The following is a 22,284-nucleotide window of genomic DNA, read 5'->3' on the forward strand; positions in this document are numbered from 1 at the left end:
GTTTACAATAGTAATGAGAGATTTCTTATGGTACTAAACCAGTGTTTCTTAACCAGGGAGCCTCCGGCTGTTGCAGGACTACAACAGCTGGAGGCACTTTGGTTGGGAAACACTGCGCTACACAAACGAAAAAACAGCGTAAGGGTACGATCACACTCGGCAGGTTTTCTAGAATTGTTTTTAAACACATTTAAAAACACTTTACATTTTCTGCAACAGATCCGCAACACCTGAACCAATCCCAAACCAGTATAGAAACAGAGTATATATATGTAACGTGCATGTAGAACATAATCCGCAACAAGATACAAAGAATCAGGACAATCACAGAACGTTACATTGTATCCATCCCTGCTTGTTATACACATAAGATCTACACAGGAGAGGCAACATAGTAACCTGCAGTTTTATATATTGTAGCAATATTTATATATTGTAGTATTATATATGTATGTATGTATGTATATATATATATATATATATATATATATATATATATATATATATTATGCAGGCTGATACTTACTGCAGTGCTGGAGTCAGGGCGAGCACACTGCACACTACATGCTCTGCTCCCAGTACTGCACTGGGGCTCTAACATGTCACTGCTGGGGGCGGAGCCACGACAAAGAGTCTAGGCGGGGACTGGATTAACCCCATAATAGCTGGAGACTATTAAGCAGCCTCTGGTAGAATAGAGGCTCACGCATTGTCTGTTTGTTATTTCTTTGTTATTACTTCATCAGATTGTAACATTGTTAAATACTTTATATTTCCTTCCACATATAATGCAAAAAATATTTATCACTTTATTCTGTAAGTCAGTACAATTACAACGATATCAATTATTTTTTTTATTTCACTACTTTTTTTTTAAGTGTGCTTAAAACTGTAGTTTTATTCATTTTTTTCTGATATAGGATGTGACCAAAAATCATAAATTCTGGTGTTTTTTATTTATTTATTTTTTGGTTTTATTTGTTTACACTGTTCACCTTGTGGAATCTCAAACATTATATTTTGATAGTTTGGACAATTCCATACACAGCTATATGAAATATGAATGTTTTTTTTTTTTTTTTTTTACATGGCAAAGGGCAGTCCTGTGTAGGTGTAGGTCATGTGTAGGTGTAGGTCATGTGTAGGTGTAGGTCATGTGTAGGTGTTGGTCATGTGTAGGTGTTGGTCATGTGTAGGTGTTGGTCATGTGTAGGTGTTGGTTATGTGTAGGTGTTGGTCATGTTAGGTGTTGGTCATGTGTAGGTGTTGGTCATGTGTAGGTGTAGGTCATGTGTAGGTGTTGGTCATGTGTAGGTCATGTGTAGGTGTTGGTCATGTGTAGGTGTTGGTCATGTGTAGGTGTTGGTCATGTGTAGGTGTTGGTCATGTGTAGGTGTTGGTCATGTGTAGGTGTAGGTCATGTGTAGGTGTTGGTCATGTGTAGGTCATGTGTAGGTGTTGGTCATGTGTAGGTGTTGGTCATGTGTAGGTGTTGGTCATGTGTAGGTGTTGGTCATGTGTAGGTGTTGGACATGTGTAGGTGTTGGACAAGTGTAGGTGATGGTCATGTGTAGGTGTTGGTCATGTGTAGGTGTTGGTCATGTGTAGGTGTTGGTCATGTGTAGGTGATGGTCATGTGTAGGTGTTGGTCATGTGTAGGTGTAGGTCATGTGTAGGTGTTGGTCATGTGTAGGTGTTGGTCATGTGTAGGTGTTGGTCATGTGTAGGTGTAGGTCATGTGTAGGTGTTGGACATGTGTAGGTGTTGGTCATGTGTAGGTGTAGGTCATGTGTAGGTGTTGGTCATGTGTAGGTGTTGGACATGTGTAGGTGATGGTCATGTGTAGGTGTTGGTCATGTGTAGGTGTTGGTCATGTGTAGGTGTTGGTCATGTGTAGGTGTTGGTCATGTGTAGGTGTTGGTCATGTGTAGGTGTTGGTCATGTGTAGGTGTTGGTCATGTGTAGGTGTTGGTCATGTGTAGGTGTAGGTCATGTGTAGGTGTTGGTCATGTGTAGGTCATGTGTAGGTGTTGGTCATGTGTAGGTGTTGGTCATGTGTAGGTGTTGGTCATGTGTAGGTGTTGGTCATGTGTAGGTGTTGGACATGTGTAGGTGTTGGACAAGTGTAGGTGATGGTCATGTGTAGGTGTTGGTCATGTGTAGGTGTTGGTCATGTGTAGGTGTTGGTCATGTGTAGGTGTTGGTCATGTGTAGGTGTAGGTCATGTGTAGGTGTTGGTCATGTGTAGGTCATGTGTAGGTGTTGGTCATGTGTAGGTGTTGGTCATGTGTAGGTGTTGGTCATGTGTAGGTGTTGGACATGTGTAGGTGATGGTCATGTGTAGGTGTTGGTCATGTGTAGGTGTAGGTCATGTGTAGGTGTAGGTCATGTGTAGGTGTTGGTCATGTGTAGGTGTTGGTCATGTGTAGGTGTTGGTCATGTGTAGGTGTAGGTCATGTGTAGGTGTTGGTCATGTGTAGGTGTTGGTCATGTGTAGGTGTTGGTCATATGTAGGTCATGTGTAGGTGTAGGTCATGTGTAGGTGTAGGTCATGTGTAGGTGTAGGTCATGTGTAGGTGTTGGTCATGTGTAGGTGTTGGTCATGTGTAGGTCATGTGTAGGTGTTGGTCATGTGTAGGTGTTGGACATGTGTAGGTGTTGGACATGTGTAGGTGTTGGACATGTGTAGGTGTTGGTCATGTGTAGGTGTTGGTCATGTGTAGGTCATGTGTAGGTGTTGGACATGTGTAGGTGATGGTCATGTGTAGGTGTTGGTCATGTGTAGGTCATGTGTAGGTGTTGGACATGTGTAGGTGATGGTCATGTGTAGGTGTTGGTCATGTGTAGGTGTTGGTCATGTGTAGGTGTTGGTCATGTGTAGGTGTTGGTCATGTGTAGGTGTTGGTCATGTGTAGGTGTTGGACATGTGTAGGTGATGGTCATGTGTAGGTGATGGTCATGTGTAGGTGTTGGTCATGTGTAGGTCATGTGTAGGTGTTGGACATGTGTAGGTGATGGTCATGTGTAGGTGTTGGTCATGTGTAGGTGTTGGTCATGTGTAGGTGTTGGTCATGTGTAGGTGTTGGACATGTGTAGGTGTTGGTCATGTGTAGGTGTTGGTCATGTGTAGGTGTTGGTCATGTGAAGGTGTTGGTCATGTGAAGGTGTTGGTCATGTGAAGGTGTTGGTCATGTGAAGGTGTTGTTCATGTTAGGTGTTGGTTATGTGTAGGTGTTGGTCATGTTAGGTGTTGGTCATTTGTAGGTGTTGGTCATGTGTAGGTGTTGGTCATGTGTAGGTGTTGGACATGTGTAGGTGATGGTCATGTGTAGGTGATGGTAATGTGTAGGTGTTGGTCATGTGTAGGTGTTGGTCATGTGTAGGTGTTGGTCATGTGAGGTGTTGGTCATGTGTAGGTGTTGGTCATGTGTAGGTGTTGGTCATGTGTAGGTGTTGGTCATGTGAAGGTGTTGTTCATGTTAGGTGTTGGTTATGTGTAGGTGTTGGTCATGTTAGGTGTTGGTCATTTGTAGGTGTTGGTCATGTGTAGGTGTTGGTCATGTGTAGGTGTTGGACATGTGTAGGTGTTGGTTATGTGTAGGTCATGTGTAGGTGATGGTCATGTGTAGGTGTTGGTCATGTGTAGGTGTTGGTCATGTGTAGGTGTTGGTCATGTGTAGGTGTTGGTCATGTGTAGGTGTTGGTCATGTGTAGGTGTTGGACATGTGTAGGTGATGGTCATGTGTAGGTGATGGTCATGTGTAGGTGTTGGTCATGTGTAGGTGTTGGTCATGTGTAGGTGATGGTCATGTGTAGGTGTTGGTCATGTGTAGGTCATGTGTAGGTGTTGGACATGTGTAGGTGATGGTCATGTTAGGTGTTGGTTATGGTGATAGACACCACTCCTTAGGTATAGCTTCACATGTGGTCTGTCACCCATGACGGCCAATGGCACACACAAAGTCAACATGTCCTTTTCAGCTGCAACCACCGAAAGGTTTAAGTGTATGCAACTTCCAGGTAGTGAGACATTAAAGGGGTACTCCCATGGAAAACATTTTTTTTACTTCAATTTAAAAATCTTAATCATTCCAGTACTTATCAGCTGCTGTATGCTCCACAGGAAGTTCTTTTCTTTTTGAATTTCCTTTCTGTCTCACCACAGTGCTCTCTGCTGACACCTCTGTCCATATGTTTGCTAATGGGATTTGCTTGTATTCTGGACAGTTCCTGACTTGGACAGAGGTGTCAGCAGAGAGTGAATGGACCCTTAGGGTGTATTCACATGTACGGTATCCTGCAAATATTTGATGCGCATGATCTGAAGCTGCAGATTTCATTGTAAACTAAATGACTGAACACAGCTTCAAATCCTGCGCATAAAAAACCCTGTGCATTAAATGTGTGCAGGATACTGTAGGTGTGAATAGAACCTTCAGGCCATGTTCACACGTTGATTCTGCAGCAGCAGAGTCTGATCCATGATGGGGGTTGTAGTACAGGGGCTGAGGGATTGATCGCACCAGGTCTCACTTCTGAGACCCGATGCGATCTGAAGTTATTAAGCAGGGGAACGGGTGGCATGCCCTGCAATGTATCAGTGTGTTTTAACTTTCATTTTTAAATCCTCCGCGGGGAGCCCTGAATGGCCTGTACTGAGGAGCCAATCAGAGCTCTCAGCGGGAGATTTAAAAATGAACATTGGGAGTAGCAGAGGGGCCATATGTATATTAAAAGTGCTGTGGGGGGCCAGATATATAGCGCTGCAGGGGGGGGCAGACATATTAATTAATAAAGATATGACCCCCGCCAGTGCATAATATATATCTACCCCCAGCCAGCGCATTAATAAACATATGACCCCCGCCTGCGCATTTTTTATATATATATATATATATATATATATATATATATATTTATATATATATATATATATATACCCTCCGCAGCACATTAATAAACATTTATGTATACCCCCCGCAGCACATTAATAAACATATGACCCCCACCAGCGCATTATATATATATATATACCCCCGGTGGCGCATTTGTCATGTGTCACCGCAGCACTATGAACGAAAAGTATTTCTATCAGGAGTGCATAGTGCCAGCAGCCGGCGGCCCAATGCTGCTGATAGAAATACTTTCATACATAGAGCTGCGGCGGCATATGTATATAGATGCGCTGTGGGGGGCAGATAACGCCATATGTCTGCCCCCCAGTGCATCTATATACATATACCTCTGCAGTGCTATGAATGAAAAGTATATCTATTAGCAGTGCATAATGCCAGCAGCTGGCCGGCCCAATGCTGCTGATAGAAATACTTTTCATTCATGTGGCGGCAGGGGCATGTGTATATAGAAGCACTGGGGGGGGGGGGGGGGGCAGACATATGGCGTTATCTGCCCCCCCACAGCGCATCTATATACATATGCCGCTGCAGCGCTATGTATGAAAAGTATTTCTATCAGCAGCATCGGGTGGCACTATGCACTGCTAATAGATATACTTTTCATTCATAGCGCTACAGTCACATGCGACAAATGCGTCGGCGGGGATATATATATATATATATATATATTGAAATGCGCTGGTGGGGGTCATATGTTTATTAATGCACTGCGGGGGGTATACATAAATGCGCTGGCGGTGGTATATATATATATATATATATATATATAATACAGGAATATGGTGGTAGATGTACACAATGACATTGGCTATCCCTCAACACTGATGTTAAAATTTAGACATTCGCCAGTGTATCCTTATATGAAGGACACACCATTGCATGTGTGCTCAGTCACGCTGGAGGGTATCTGGGAGGAGGTTGTGAGTCAACCGAATGCTGCCGTAATTGCCCACTGGCTCCTGTTTTGCTTATCAAGCACAGGTAGGATTAGCGTTAGGTCTCGCACCAATTTGAGAAACCTTGGCGTTGGTGTGCAGGCTCTGGTGTGTCCTTCATATAAGGATACACTGGCGAATGTCTCAATTTTAACATCAGTGTTGAGGGATAGCCAATGTATTGCTTACATCTACAACAGTAGTGCACCCATATTCCTGTATTATTCTAATTGTTACACATCTACACCATTTATCTGGTGTAGGATTCTATTGTGGCACTTGTAGTCCGCTGCAGGCATCCTCCATTGTATGCATTTTTATGCTGGGGATCGCCCTTAGCAACGGACTACAAGGGCAGGATCTGCTCCCCCAACATAAATGCACAACTGCATTTGGGGTTGAGCACCTCCAGCCATTTGAGACCACGTTTTTTTGTTGTTTATATATATATATATATATATATATATATATATATATATATATATAAATGCACTGGCGGGGGCTAGATATATAGGCTATATGTCGCCCCCCCTGCAATGCTATACTGTATATCCCACCCCCCAAAGCACTTTTAATACTTTTAATATAGATATGACCCCCACTGCCACTCACACTGTTCATTTTAAAAAACCCTCTGAGAGCCCTGATTGGCTCCTCAGTACCGGCCATTCAGGGCTCCCCGCGGGGGATTTAAAAATGAAAGTTAAAACACACCATACATCGCAGGGTTGCGGAGCATGCCACCCGCTCCCCTGTTTAATAACTTCTGATCGCATCGGGTCTCAGAAGTGAGACCCTATGCGATCAATCCCTCAGCCCCTGTACTACAACCCCCATCATGGAACAGTCTGTAGTAGTACAAACACTAATGTAGCCTCCCCAACTGTCTGCCGAGGAACTACTACTCCTATCATGGAAACAAGTCTGTTCCATGATGGGAGTAGTAGTAGTCCCGGCTGTGGGAGTCTGTAGGCAGAGGTGTTAAAATAGCCATACATGAGGGATGTTATAAAGGGGTCTTAACGGATGAATATGCCCGTTATTTTGACAGACATTATTCAGCCGTTAGCACCCGTTATGTCGTCCGTTATTATACATCCGTTTTTACACAGAAAACAGACCTTTAATAACGGATGAATACTCAAAGAGTGAAAGGAGCCCAAAAGGGTTATCTCAAAGATCGATTGGTGATCAGTGGTAAGGCTGGAATCAGAATTGGAAATTCCACGGTGTGCACAGTGCAGCCGAATCACATTGAAAACAATGGGTCCCTGTTGCAATGGAAAGATGGCATATAACAGTCCCCTATGAGACAAAGAAAAAATATTCATAAAAGTAAATAAAAGTTTAAATCACCCCCCCCCCCCTTTTTCCATTTTTCAAATAAAATAATGTAAACTAAAATAAACATAAACATGTGGAATCGCCACATGGAGAATTTGCGTATTTTGGGTCAATTCACCTATTAGAAGAAAAATGATTTTAAAAAAAAGCGATTAAAAACTCCTATCAAAACAAAAATGGTACCAATAAAAACTACAGATCATGGCACAAAAAATGAGCCCTGTACATGCATGTATATGTAAAAAAAAATAATAAAAGTATGTTGGGGCTATTTTAGAGTAGGGCTATTTTAAGCATACAATTTTTTGTAAAAATTGTTGATATTTTTTAAAAAGTTAAATAAAGCGAAATCTATATAGATTGAGTATCGTAATTGTATGAACCCACAGAATAATAATGTATAATTTAACCGAAAAGTGTGTGGGAACACGGGGGGAGATTTATCGAAACCTGTGCAGAGGAAAAGTTGCCCAATTGAAAAATGATGTCCTTACAACGTACACTTGGTCCTGCATAAAACAAGCCTTAATGGAGTAGTGCAGTGAAAAATAACATCCCCTATCCTTCGGATAGGGGATGTTATTTTTCACTGCACTACTCCATTAAGTTATAGGTCACGAAGGGTTTGACTGCTGGGACCCCCCCCCCCGGATCTCCTGAACGGGGCCCCAGCAGTCTGCCAGAAGTGGCCGTTCCGACCCCCGCAGGAAGCCGCAACCGACATGCCCCATTCATGTATCTCTATGGGATACATGGAGGGGGGGGGGGGGGGGGGTGTCGGCTGCCACTCTGTGCAGGGGCTGGCAGGCCCCCTTCCGGCAGACTGCCGGGGCCCTGTTCAGGAGATCGCAGGGGGTTCCAATGGTCGGACCCCCACAATATATAACTTATCCCCTATCCTTTGGATAGTGGATAAGTTTCCATTCACTACACTACTCCTTTAAAATGAGTCTGTGTGTGGTAAATTAAAGTAGTTATGGCTATTAAAAGGTGAGGAGGGAAAAACAAAAGTGCAAAAAATACACATTTCTGCGTCCCTAAAGGGTTATAAAGGCGACTAATTTGTCACAGGAAATGCCGATCCTGGTAAATCTACTACTGACCTAATGTATGCAAAGACTAACATGGAAACCTGTTTCAAGAACCACTCATCACTTCATGGGTTAAAGGTTGAAGGATTCCATTCCCAACCAAGCACTTGTTTTTCCGTACCTAAACCTTTGTCATACCTGGCCGCCTGTGATTTACAGTTTCACCACTAGAGGGTAGTATAGATTGTATAAATAAGAAGCATTGTCGGGAAGTAGTGAACAGTATCACTAGTAATTTCATTGTTGGGAATGTTCCTATTTCTATTAGGCAATGTTTCCCAGCTGGGGCGCCTCCAATTTTTTCAAAACTACAACTCCTAGCATGTGCGGACAGCCAACGGCTGTCCGGGCATGCTGGGAGTTGTAGTTTTGCAACAGCTGGAGACACCCTGGTTGAAAAACACTGCTATAAGGGAATTACAGGCGACATATTTTTGGGGTGCAGATGTACAGTGCACATGTATTCCTTACTGGCAAATCTGTAGTGAGAAAAAAAAAAACATAGGCACAGTGCTGATAGATACAGTAACAGGAGTCAGACATGTCCATAGAAATGGCTATAACGCTATAAGGTTTTCATTTTTTCCTCTTTTAGGAGACATAAGTCGTTTCATTTTTTCTAGTTTTATATGACCAATTGTCATCACTCATTTTACCGCACAGTGCAACCCGAAAAAATATATTGGAGGGGAATAGGAAAAAAAAAAAACACATAAAAAAAACAAACACAGTCCCAATTGTGCAACTTTTTAACGGTATTTTACGGTGAAACTGAAAAAGTCTTTGTTCTACAATTAAAATGATACCTGCATTTATTTTGCTTTTCTATTATTGTACTAATAATAACAGGGGAAAAAAGTGAAACAAAATATGCTTTAAATTGCACTATTTGACCCCTATAACTATTACATTTTTCAGTATACACGGCTTTATGAGGAACTTTTTTTTAATCACTTTTTATAGATTTTTTTTCCGATATACAATTTGACAATAAAATCAGCAATTCTGATGTTGGGTCTTTTTTTAATATTTTTAATATTTTGGGCAAATTTTGTAAAATGGAAAAGGAGGCGAATTAAATTTTTATTAGGGCGTTAGGGGGTCTTTCAGTTATTTAAAATTTATTTTTATTTTACACTCCCCCCCCCTCCCCCCCATCTTTTCATTGTTTTCACAGTTCAAGGATACGCCTTAGCATAGCATTGATCAGTGATATAGGCACTCGCACTCTCTGCCTGATGCAGACTGTACTAGAAGAACGGCAATCAGTGGTAAGACCTCCGGGCACTCATCGGACCCCCATGATTACCCTTACCTGCTTCGTCGCTGTCCAATCAGAGCTCCAATGCTGCAGTCAGCCATGGCAGGCTGAAGCAATGGAGCTCCGATAACACTGTCAATGCTGTGCTATTAAACAGTGTATGCAATCTCAAGATTACATGTAATATTCCCCTATGGGGACTAGAAAAATAGTAAAAATAAAAAGTTAATAAAAGTCGATTAACACCTTCCCTAATAAAAGTTTAAATCAGCCCCATTTTCCTATTTTTTAAACAAAATAATGTGAACAAAAATAAACATACACATATGTGGTGTTGCTACGTGCGTAAATGTCTGAGCTATGAAAATATGATGTTAATGAAACCGTACGGTAAATGGCGTACACGTAAAAAAAAAAAAAAAAAAACGCAAGGTGTCCAAAGTGTACAATTGCATATTTTTGATCACTTCATATATCATAAAAAATGAACGAAAAGTATTTAAAAATCCCCATCACAACAAAAATGATATTGATAAAAACTACAGATCACGGCGCAAAAAATGAGCCCTGAAACCTTGTACGTGTTAAAATAAAATTTTTATGGGTCAGAATAAGATGATATTACGCATACTAATTTTCTCACAAAAAGTTATAATTTTTAAAAGAAGTTAAATAAAACGAAACCTATTAAAGTTGAGTATTGTAATAATATATGGACCGACAAAATAAAAAGAGGATGGGGGAGATTTATCAAAACCTGCCCAGAGGAAAAGTTGCTGAGTTGCCCATAGCAACCAATCAGATCGCTTCTTTCATTTCTGAAAAGAGCTCTGAAAAATTAACCCCTTAAGGACGCAGGGTTTTTCCGTTTTAGATTTTTAATTTTCTCCTCATCACTGTCTAAAAATCATAACGCTTTTAATTTTGCACATAAAATTCCATATGATGGCTTATATTTTGTGCCACCAATTCTACTTTGCAGTGACATCAGTCCTTGTACCAAAAAATCCACGGCGAAACAGAAAATAAATTAATTGTGCGACAAAATTGTAGAAAAAATTTCATTTTGTAACTTTTGGGGGCTTCTGTTTCTAGGCAGTGCATTTTTCGGTAAAAATGACACCTTATATTTATTCTGTATTTCCATACGATTAAAATGATACCCTACTTATATAGGTTTGATTTTGTCGTACTTCTGAAAAAAATCATAACTACATGCAGGAAAATTTAAACGTTAAAAATTCTCACCTTCTGACCCCTATAACTTTTTTATTTTTCTGCATACGGGCCGGTATGAGGGCTCATTTTTTGCGCCGTGATCTGTAGTTTTTTCGGTACCATTTTCTATTGATAGGACTTTTTGATCGCTTTTTTTCATTTTTTCATGATATAAAAAGTGACCAAAAATACACTATTTTGGACTTTGGAATTTTTTTGCGAGTACGACATTGACCGTTCAGTTTAATTAATGATATATTTTTATAGTTTGGACATTTCCGCACGCGGTGATACCACATATGTTTATTTTTATTTACACTTTTTTTTATGGGAAATGGGGGGCAATTCAAACTTTTATTAGGGAAGGGGTTAAATGACCTTTATTAACTTTTTTTTCCACTTTTTTTTTTGCAGTGTTATAGCTCCCGTAGGAGGCTATAACACTGCACACACTGACCTTTTACCCTGATCCCTGCAAAACCATAGCTTTGCATAGATCAGCGTCATAGGGGCTCGATTGCTCAAGCCTGTAGCTCAGGCTTGGAGCAATCAAACGCCGATCGGACGCGACGGAGCAAGGTAAGAGGACCTCCGCTCGCGTCCTAGCTGATCGAGACATCACAATTTTATCGCGATAGTCCCGATCAGCCTGACTGAGCTGCCGTAAAGCTTTTACTTTCCTTTTAGACGTGTCGATCAACTTTGATCGCCGTGTCTAAAGGGTTAATAGCGCGCGGCACAACGATCAGTGCCGCACGCTATTAGCCCAAGGTCCCGGCTATCATTAGACGCCGGGACCGACCCGGTATGATGCGGGGTCACGGCGTGACCCCATTTTAAATACCGGGTCCGGGCGTAGGGCGTACAAAATCCCCCAAAAGTTACACTATGGTGTTTTTTTTTTTTCAATTTCGCCCCACAAACATATATATATATATATATATATATATATAACCAAAGGATAAATTGGCCAGCACTATTGATCCGAACTATTGTAAAATGAAAGCTGCTGGGCTAAATATACAGCAACAGGAGAATACAGCAGCACACTGCTAGCACAAAGATATAGATGAAACATGAGTATATAGATAAAACATGAGTATATAGATAGAACATGAAAAGCTATACAGCTGTAATGCAATAAATGAAGATATGAAACTATGAAAATATGAGGTACTTGCTTGGGACGGTCCACGCTATTTGGCGCCAAATTTGCAAGCTAAGTACCTCATATTTTCATAGTTTCATATCTTCATTTATTGCACTACAGCTGTATAGCTTTTCATGTTCTATCTATATACTCATGTTTTATCTATATACTCATGTTTCATCTATCTCTTTGTGCTAGCAGTGTGCTGCTGTATTCTCCTGTTGCTGTATATATATATATATATATATATATATATTTATTGTTATTTTTTTTTTGCCATAGATTTTGTTATGAAATGATTGATGTCATTACAAAGAACAATTGATGTCGCTAAAAAACACTCTTATATGGGTCTGTAGATAGTTATGATTGTTAGAAAGGGAGGAAAAATCTAAAGGGCAAAAATGAGTCCTCAAGGGGTTAAAATGCCACAAAACTGCATCATAGGTGGAGAAAAATGAAGGCGCAGCCTTATACCTTGTGATCCTTCAATGCATTGTTGTTCAGTAAGAAATCTGGTATTTCCTGTTCTTCTTCTCATCATAAGGAGCAGAACAACAAGTACAGTGACCCCCCCCGACCTACGATGGCCCCCGACATACGATCATTTCAACATGCGATGGCGTCTGAGGCCATCGCATGTTGAAGGCAGCATCAATATACGATGCTTTTGTATTTCGGGGCCATCGCATTAACGGCTATCCGGCAGCGCTGACTGCTTCAGCTGCCACCGGATAGCCGTTTACGGTGCCCCGTGAGCTCCGCTGATGATCACTTACCTGTCCTCGGGGCTCCGGCGCGTCCTCTTCGGGATCCCCTGCATTGTCGGCGCTCTCCAAAATCGTCATCACGTCGCTGCGCACGCCGTCCCGTCATCCAATAGGAGCGGCGTTCGTAGCGACGTGATGGCGGCGACGGAGAGTGAGGATGCCGGGGAAGCAGAGGCCTTGCCGGAGCGTCGGGGACACCCCGGGGACACGACGACAGCGTTGGACGGCGACATCCCGGGAAGCAGTGACGGTCCGGAGCGGCGGGGACAGGTGAGTACAAATTCCAATACGAGTGGTCTTCAACCTGCGGACCTCCAGATGTTGCAAAACTACAACTCCCAGCATGCCCGGACAGCCGTTGGCTGTCCGGGCATGCTGGGTGTTGTAGTTTTGCAACATCTGGAGGTCTGCAGGTTGTAGACCACTGTCCTATACTTTCCATTGCACGGATCCCTCAACATACGATGGTTTCAACAAACGATGGTCCATTTGGAACGGATTACCATCGTATGTTGAGGGACCACTGTACCAGTAAACCCAGCCTCCCCTTTCTACAGTTCCCACGGTGTCCAGTCCTTCAGATTCTGTTTATTTGGTCTTTACTACTATAATGACTGATAAGGATTGGAGGGAACAGTACATGACATCATATGGGATCCAATGTACAGTCCTGTCCTTGAGACGCTGCAGTCCTACAGCTGGGTAAACAGTCCTTCTCTCGGTAGATAAGAGTGTTTGCTCTATAGTGGCTAATAAATAGCCGTCACAGGTAGCTGCTGCTTTCTTGTAGTGTCAGCGCATAAAGTGATGATGTGTCACAACAGAAATGGCGCACACATTCTAGAATCCTGAAAATGCATAGAGAACATTTAAAGGGGGTATTCCAGGAAAAAAAAGTTTTATATATATATATATATATATATATATATCAACTGGTTCCAGAAAGTTACACAGATTTGTAAATGACTTCTATTAAAAAATCTTAATCCTTCCAATAATTATCAGCAGCTGAAGTTGAGTTGTTCTTTTCTGTCTGGCAACAGTGCTCTCTGCTGACACCTCTGCTTGTCTTGGGAAATGCACAGAGTAGAAGAGGTTTGCTGTGGGGATTTGCTTCTACTCTGGACAGTCCCAGAGACAGGTGTCATCAGAGAGCACTTAGACAGAAAAGAACAACTCAACTTCAGCAGCTTATAAGTACTGAAAGGATTAAGATTTTTTTTTAAATAGAAGTCATTCACAAATCTGTTTAACTTTCTGGAGACAGTTGAGATATATATATATATATATATATATATATATATATATATATATATATATATATATATATAGCTTTTTCCTGGATAACCCCTTTAATAAAGCAAAAAAATCACTTAACATGTCCATTTCTTAGGGGACTTTCAGAAAACAAATAGTGATATAAGATATGGGGACTGGCCGTAGGGGTGTGTGACCTCTGCAGTCATACAGGAATAATCACCTATCCCTGCTGAGGGGGGATGCCACATATCCCCTGGCACTTAAATGGGCACTTTCAGATCCAAAAACTTTGTTGTTACTGAAGAAAAATTAAGATATTTTGTATTATAGTTGTTTATACATTTTTGAATATTTAATGAAGAAAACGGCTCCTGAAAATCTAACCACTAGGGGTCCCCATACCAATTGGGACACCAACCGGCCCTGCAGCAGCAGCATCAGGTTTGTCCATGAGTCATGGACAAGAGTGATGACTCATGGACAAGGCTGCATGAGTAAACACACCAATCATCTCCCACCACCACAAGGGAAGGATATGTCCCCTTCCCCTGAAAGGATTTCTAACACTGTGAGCTAATGAAGAGGGACTTTTATAATAAATATTGGTGATAATAGCATGACATTTTTTGTTGAATATTCTAATATACTTCATATACCGTATTTTTCGTCCTATAGGACGCACCGGCGTATAAGACGCACCCAATTTTTAGGGGCAAAATCTAAAAAAATAAAGATTTTTAACCCAATAGTGGTCTTCAACCTGCGGACCTCCAGATGTTGCAAAACTACAACTCACAGCATGCCCGGACAGCCGTTGGCTGTCCGGGCATGCTGGGAGTTGTAGTTTTGCACCATCTGGAGGTCCGCAGATTGAAGATCACTGCATAGGAGTTAATACTCACGTGTCCCCGCCACTCCGGACCCGTCACCGCTGCCCTGGATGTCGCTCCATCGCTGTCGCCGTGTCCCCGTCGCTCCGGAACGTCTCTGCTGCCGGCCGGGTATCCTCGCTCTCCGTCGCCACCATCACGCCGTTACGCACGCCAACGCACGTACGCGACGACGTGATGCCGAGGAAGGAGAGCGCCGGCCATACAGGGGATCCCTGAACGGAGAAGACACCGAGGAGGCAGGTAAGGTCCCTCCCGGTGTCCTGTAAGCACTAACCCGGCTATTCAGTCGAGCTGTTCGGGACCGCCGCGGTGAAATCGCGGCGGTCCCGAACAGCCCGACTGAATAGCCGGGTTAGTGTCACTTTCCCTTCAGACGCGGCGGTCAGCTTTGATCGCCGCGTCTGAAGGGTTAATACAGGGCATCACCGCGATCGGTGATGTCCTGTATTAGCTGCGGGTCCCGGCAGTTGATGGCCGCAGGGACCGCCGCGATAGGTGTGTATTCGCCGTATAAGACGCACCGACTTTTTCTCCCCAGTTTTGGGGAAGAAAAAGTGCGTCTTATTCGGCGAAAAATACGGTAATTTTTTTTATCTCCTTGTATAGAAATCAAGGCTTATAAAAAAAAATAAATAAATAAATAAAACACTAGGGGTCCCCATACCATAGAGAACAAAATCCTGTCCTGCTGCATCATCATCAAGTAAGGAAGTAAGGGCAGGACTAGCTCACTCCTGTGCTCACTCCTGTCCTATTAGACTCCTTTCTGAAAACAGATTGTCTGATATACATGTATTTTAAAAGCGCATGTACTACTTTAATTAATTTTGGGGGTAGAAAACGTCCAGTGCATCCTTATTGGATCCGTATTTTGTGCATAAATGTGATTTAATTTTCTGTCTAGAAGACGCCAATCAGTATTTACGATACAAAAGACTGACACAATACTTACGGTATTTTATGGAAAAATAACAAATCCATATTATGGACAAATATGCACAAAAATATAACATCCTTGGCGAGGTTGGTTCACTACAAGTTGGCTCTTCATAAGTGGTCGTCCAAACGGCGAACCTCCAGCTGTTGCAAAACTGCAACTCCCAGCATGCCCGGACAGCCTATGGCTGTCCGGGCATGCTGGGAGTTGTAGTTTTGCAACATCTGGAGGTCAACAGTTTGGAACCCACTGATTTACATTCGGGATAGAGGGGTTAAAGAGGTACTCAACTGGAAAAAAAAATTATTTCAAATCAACTGGTGCCAAAAAAGTTAAACAGATTTTTAAATTACTTCTATTTAAAAGGCTTCATCCTTCCAGTACTTATCAGCTGCTGTATGCTCCACAGGAATGTTCCTTTCTTTTTGAATTTCCTTTCTGTCTGACCACAGTGCTCTCTGCTGACACCTCTGCTTGTCTCAGGAACCGTCCAGAGTAGGTGCAAATCCCCATAGCAAACCTTTTCCTGCTCTGGACAGTTCCTGACATGGACAGAGGTGTCAGCAGAGAGCACTGTGGTCAGACTGGAAAGAAATTCAAAAAGAAAATAACTTCCTGTGGAGCATACAGCAGCTTATAAGTACTGGAAGGATAAAAATTTTTTTATAGAAATAATTTACAAATCTGTTTAACTTTCTGGCACCAGTTGATTTAAAAAAAAAAATGTTTTGCAGTGAATTACCCCCTTTAAAGGTAATACAATGATGTATTACCCCTTTAAAGGGAAACTCCGGTGGAAAACAATTGTTTTCCAATCAACTGGTGCCAGAAAGTTATACAGATTTGTAACCCTCCGAGTACTTATCAGCTGCTGTATGCTACAAAGGAAGTTGTTTTTCTTTCTGGAGTTCTTTTCAGTCTGACCACAGTGCTCTCTGCTGACACCTCTGTCCGTGTCAGGAACTGTCAAGAGCAGGATATGTTTTCTATGGGGATTTGAACAGTTCCTGACATGAACAGAGGTGTCAGCAGAGAGCACTGTGGTCAGACTGAAAAGAACTCCAGAATAAATACAACTTCCTCTGTAGTATACAGCAGCTGATAAGTACTGGAAGGATTAAGATTTAGGTAATTTACAAATCTGTTTCTGGCACCAGTTGATTAGAATTTTTTTTTTTTTTATCCCTTTAATAACCTATCAATGGAAATTCTGATGTAACCAGCAGCTCCTTCATTTCGCTAGGTCATGACCATCATCATCGGCGGTTCCACATTACTGACTCCTTTCTTTCATTCACAAATTTGACAATGAAGATTGATTTTCGTCTTGGAAAGTTTCCCGGTTTTGTTCACAAGACAAGTAACGTTCGATCGCCGCCGGACTCAGTTCCTTACAATACTTAGGTGGAAGCACTTATGGCTTCTTCACCTCCGGAAATGAATGATCAAGTGATCTGGGTATTGACTGTCTCCGGGGCCATAGGACTCAATGAGTCATCTATACAAAAGAATCGGATTACGTATGAATGGATTCCTGGATGTGGGAAAGAAGAAAAAAATTAAGATTAACGTATTTTTCGCCGTATAAGAAGCACTTTTTCTTCCCCAAAACTGAAAGGAAAAAGTCGGTGCGTCTTATACGGCGAATACACCCCTATCGCGGCGGTCCCTGCGGCCATCAACGGCTGGGACCTGCGGCTAAAACAGGACATCACCGATCGCGGTGATGCCCTGTATTAACCCTTCAGACACGGCGATCAAAGCTGACCGCCGCGTCTGAAGGGAAAGTGACACTAACCCGGCTGTTCAGTCGGGCTGTTCGGGACCGCCGCGATTTCACCGCGATGGTCCCGAACAGCCCGACTGAATAGCCGGGTTAGTGCTTACAGGACACCGGGAGGGACCTTACCTGCCTCCTCGGTGTCTTCTCCGTTCAGGGATCCCCTGTATGGCCGGCGCTCTCCTTCCTCGTCATCACGTCGTCGCGTACGTGCGTCGGCGTGTGTAACGACGTGATGGCGGCGACGGAGAGCGAGGATACCCGGCCGGCAGCAGAGACGTTCCAGAGCAACGGGGACAGCGATGGAGCGACATCCAGGGCAGTGGTGACGGGTCCGGAGCGGCGGGGACACGTGAGTATTACCTCCTATGCAGTGGTCTTCAATCTGCGGACCTCCAGATGTTGCAAAACTACAACTCCCAGCATGCCCGGACAGCCAACGGCTGTCCGGGCATGCTGGGAGTTGTAGTTTTGCAACATCTGGAGGTCGGCAGGTTGAAGACCACTATTGGGTTCAAAATCTTAAATTTTTTAGATTTTGCACCTAAAAATAGGGTGCGTCTTATACGCCGGAGCGTCCTATAGGGCGAAAAATACGGTATTTGTAAAAATAAATCAATAATAATAACTAACTAAATAAATCAATAATAATTATATAAATAACAAATAAAAAAATAAAAATATATATATATGCATTAAGTCAAGTTTCTTTTTTCTCGATTTATAATGATAAATATAGAGGGAACATGACAAACAAAATAAAAGCTCTCCTACAGTAGATTTTGGTTGACGGTTGGTCAACGCCATCAATACCCTTGAAAATGTAGCTGTACTGTATGAATTGTCCATTTTCTTGGTTACTAATAGAGATGAGCGAGCTTACAGTAAATTTGATTCGTCACAAACTTCTCGGCTCGGCAGTTGATGTCTTTTCCTGCATAAATTAGTTCAGCTTTCCGGTGCTCCGATGGGCTGGAAAAGGTGGATACAGTCCTAGGAGACTCTTTCCTAGGACTGTATCCACCTTTTCCAGCCCACCGGAGCACCGGAAAGCTGAACTAATTTATGCAGGAAAAGTCATCAACTGCCGAGCCGAGAAGTTCGTGACGAATCAAATTTACTGTAAGTTCGCTCATCTCTAGTTACTAACAACATCCCCAGAGGTCTAAAACACTGAATGGTTGAATGCCAACATCATTATCTCTGCTGGCCTAGGGTGTTGAAGGGTAAGTCCAAAATAGCGGGTTTTCCGATGCGTATTTGAAAGTGGGCGGGCTCTTCTCGGCTGTCCGCAACAGATTTTCCGCCGGCGGAATTTACGCTGCGGAAAATCCGCCACAGTCCCTACTGATTTCAATGGGGCTTGTGGCGGATTTTCCGCAGTGTACATTCCACCGCAGAAAATCTGCTGCGGACAGCCGAGAAGAGCCCGCCCACTTTCAAATACACAGCGGAAAACCCGCTAAAAAATCTGCGCGTGTGAACGCACCCTAAGGGTACGTTCACACGTATGCAGATTTGATGCGAAGGATTTTCTGCTGCAGATTTCAATGTAAACTAAATGACTGAGCGCAGCTTCTAATCTGCAGTTACAAATCCTGCGCATCAAATCTGCACAGGATCCTGTATGTGTGAACGAACCCTAAAGAAGTATTCCAGACCCTAAACACAAAGATCCATAAGATAGGTGAGAAGTGTCTGGACCCTCCGCGATCTCCATAACAGGTACCGGATATATCCGAGCGCTGTAGGGGCTGGGATACCTCTTTAAGCTTTTACTGAGAATACATACCGTACATCCCTCACCAAAAAAGAAATATACATTGCCTACTTAGTCCCCTATACAGTGGTTCCTATGCTAACAATGGCCTCTTTTCATTGTAACTTGAAACCCGACTCAACATACAATGTTATGGACAGTCCAGATCTGTGAAACTTGTCAATGGCCGGAAGAACCGACCAATCAGAATGGACATTTCATTGTCAACCACGGTTTTGACTCCGGTTTAAAAACTGTACTGCAACTGCATACGTTTTTTTTTAACATGGACGTCAATGGGAAACGCACATGTAGACGGTTCCATACGGGAAAAACGTATACGTTTTTACTTTGCACATGCGCATTTGAATCCTAAAGTCCCCACCCAAGACCCCTCCCATTAAAAATGGACAAAATTTTCTAAAACGTATGTTTTTTTTTTTCTATAAAAACTGACGGAACTGTATGTACTTTTAAAAACAGTATACTGTTTAAAAACGCATACGGTTTACTTTTTTCCATACTGTTCCATCCGTTTTTTTGCCATACGGTTTTCTTTAGAAAAACGGATTGAAAACAGTATGGCAAAAACGTGATGTGAACCCAGCCTTACTGAAGTGTATGCACTGACTGGTGTCTGGTAGCGCCCCCTACAGTACAGTGAAGTACTACATGTTCTGTTTTTCTCTTTACCTGTCCCAGGGTTAGCTGCTCCTTTGGACACCAGGTGAGGGCGGCTCCATTTTACTTTTTTAGGACATTGGGGGAGATTTATCAAAACTTGTCCAGAGGAAAAGCTGCTGAGTTGCCCATAGCAACCAATCAGATCGCTACTTTCCCTTTTAACAAGGCCTCTGAAAAATGAAAGAAGCGATCTGATTGGTTGCTATGGGCAACTTTTCCTCTGGACAGGTTTTGATAAATCTCCCCCATTGTGTTCTGTACTGGACCCTGAAGAAGCTCCCGTCCTCTACATAGACATTGATTACTGATCCCAGCAGATCTTTATTACTTTTATATGTAAGGATTTGCTTTATCTGTATTATTTACTTTTCTTTAATCCTTACATTTTCCTATTTTTGACTTTTAACAAGCCCTGAATGCTGCCCCTTAGATACACGCTGCCGGTAACAAAGCTATTTAGTGAAAACTTCCCCCCATTCTTAGTACAATTACCCCCCCCCCCCCCCCCCCATAGAACAATAAACATTGTACTGATCCCCATCACAATTCTCGCTGCCATCCACCCAACATTTCTACACGTCTGTGGCTCCGAGTCATTTTTTCTCTGCTGGCAATACATGGGAGAAAGGTGAGAGAGCTAAGGCTGTTCTGGCATTTTATGGGTTAATTTTTTGGTAAATTTCAGCATTTATTTTTTTTGCAGTTTATAGGGTAAAGCTATCAAGATTGGGCAAAGAAAAAGATGAAGCAATTATAATTCTATTATAATGTTCTACAGCAGTTGAGGTGTGTATTATGATGTTCTGCATCAGCTGAGGTGTGTATTATGATGTTCTGCAGCAGCTGAGGTGTGTATTATGATGTTCTGCATCAGGTGAGGTTTATTATAATGTTCTGCAGCAGCTGAGGTGTGTATTATGATGTTCTGCATCAGCTGAGTCGTGTATTATGATGTTCTGCATCAGCTGAGGTGTGTATTATGATGTTCTGCATCAGCTGAGTCGTGTATTATAATGTTCTACAGCAGGTGAGGTTTATTATAATGTTCTGCAGCAGCTGAGGTGTATTATGATGTTCTGCATCAACTGAGTCGTGTATTATAATGTTCTTCAGCAGCTGAGGTGTGTATTATGATGTTCTGCAGCAGCTTCAGTGTGCATTATGATGTTCTGCAGCAGCTTAGGTGTGCATTATGATGTTCTGCAGAAGCTGAGGTGTGTATTATGATGTCCTACATCAGCTGAGTCATGTATTATAATGTTCTGCAGCAGCTGAGGTGTGTATTATGATGTTCTGCATCAGGTGAGGTTTATTATAATGTTCTGCAGCAGCTGAGGTGTGTATTATGATGTTCTGCATCAGCTGAGTCGTGTATTATGATGGTTTGCAGCAGCTGAGGTGTGTATTATGATGTTCTGCATCAGCTGAGTCGTGTATTATAATGTTCTACAGCAGGTGAGGTTTATTATAATGTTCTGCAGCAGCTGAGGTGTATTATGATGTTCTGCATCAGCTGAGTCGTGTATTATAATGTTCTACAGCAGCTGAGGTGTGTATTATGATGTTCTGCATCAACTGAGTCGTGTATTATAATGTTCTACAGCAGCTGAGGTGTGTATTATGATGTTCTGCAGCAGCTTCAGTGTGCATTATGATGTTCTGCAGCAGCTTAGGTGTGCATTATGATGTTCTGCAGAAGCTGAGGTGTGTATTATGATGTCCTACATCAGCTGAGTCATGTATTATAATGTTCTGCAGCAGCTGAGGTGTGTATTATGATGTTCTGCAGCAGCTGAGGTGTGTATTAGGTTCTTCAGCAGCTTAGGTGTGTATTATAATGTTCTGCAGCAGCTGAGGTGTGTATTATGATGTTCTGCAGCAGCTTAGGTGTGCATTATGATGTTCTACAGCAGCTTAGGTGTGCATTATGATGTTCTGCAGCAGCTGAGGTGTGTATTATGATGTCCTACATGAGCTGAGTCGTGTATTATAATGTTCTGCAGCAGCTAAGGTGTGTATTATAATGTTCTGTAGCAGCTGAGGTGTGTATTGTGATGTTCTGAAGCAGCTGAGGTGTGTATTATAATGTTCTGTAGCAGCTGAGGTGTGTATTGTGATGTTCTGAAGCAGCTTAGGTGTGCAATATGATGTTCTGCAGCAGCTAAGGTGTGTATTGTAAGGTACTGTATGTTTTTTAATTAATTTATTAAAATGATGACATAAGAGAATTATATATATATATATATATATATATATATATATATATATAGTGAATTAGCTGTTTCT

At 42.2% G+C, this 22,284-nt stretch overlaps 1 protein-coding gene across 4 annotated transcripts in view; it reads right to left on the reverse strand.

Annotated features, from left to right (window-relative positions):
• Window positions 1–22,284, reverse strand: part of RPIA (ribose 5-phosphate isomerase A) — a 102,941-nt gene that overhangs the window by 50,094 nt on the left and 30,563 nt on the right. Inside the window, exon 1 of one of the 4 annotated variants that reach the window (XM_056553954.1) lies at window positions 20,008–20,140. The exons of 2 other annotated variants lie outside the window; for them this stretch is intronic. The gene's annotated coding sequence lies outside the window, so the exon portion shown is untranslated. Of the gene's footprint in view, window positions 1–526; window positions 613–20,007; window positions 20,141–22,284 lie in introns of those variants that run through there. One more of the 4 variants, XM_056553951.1, reaches the window with a different exon arrangement.

This window comes from Hyla sarda, chromosome 1, assembly GCF_029499605.1.
Source record: "Hyla sarda isolate aHylSar1 chromosome 1, aHylSar1.hap1, whole genome shotgun sequence".
Classification (NCBI taxonomy): Eukaryota; Metazoa; Chordata; class Amphibia; order Anura; family Hylidae; genus Hyla; species Hyla sarda.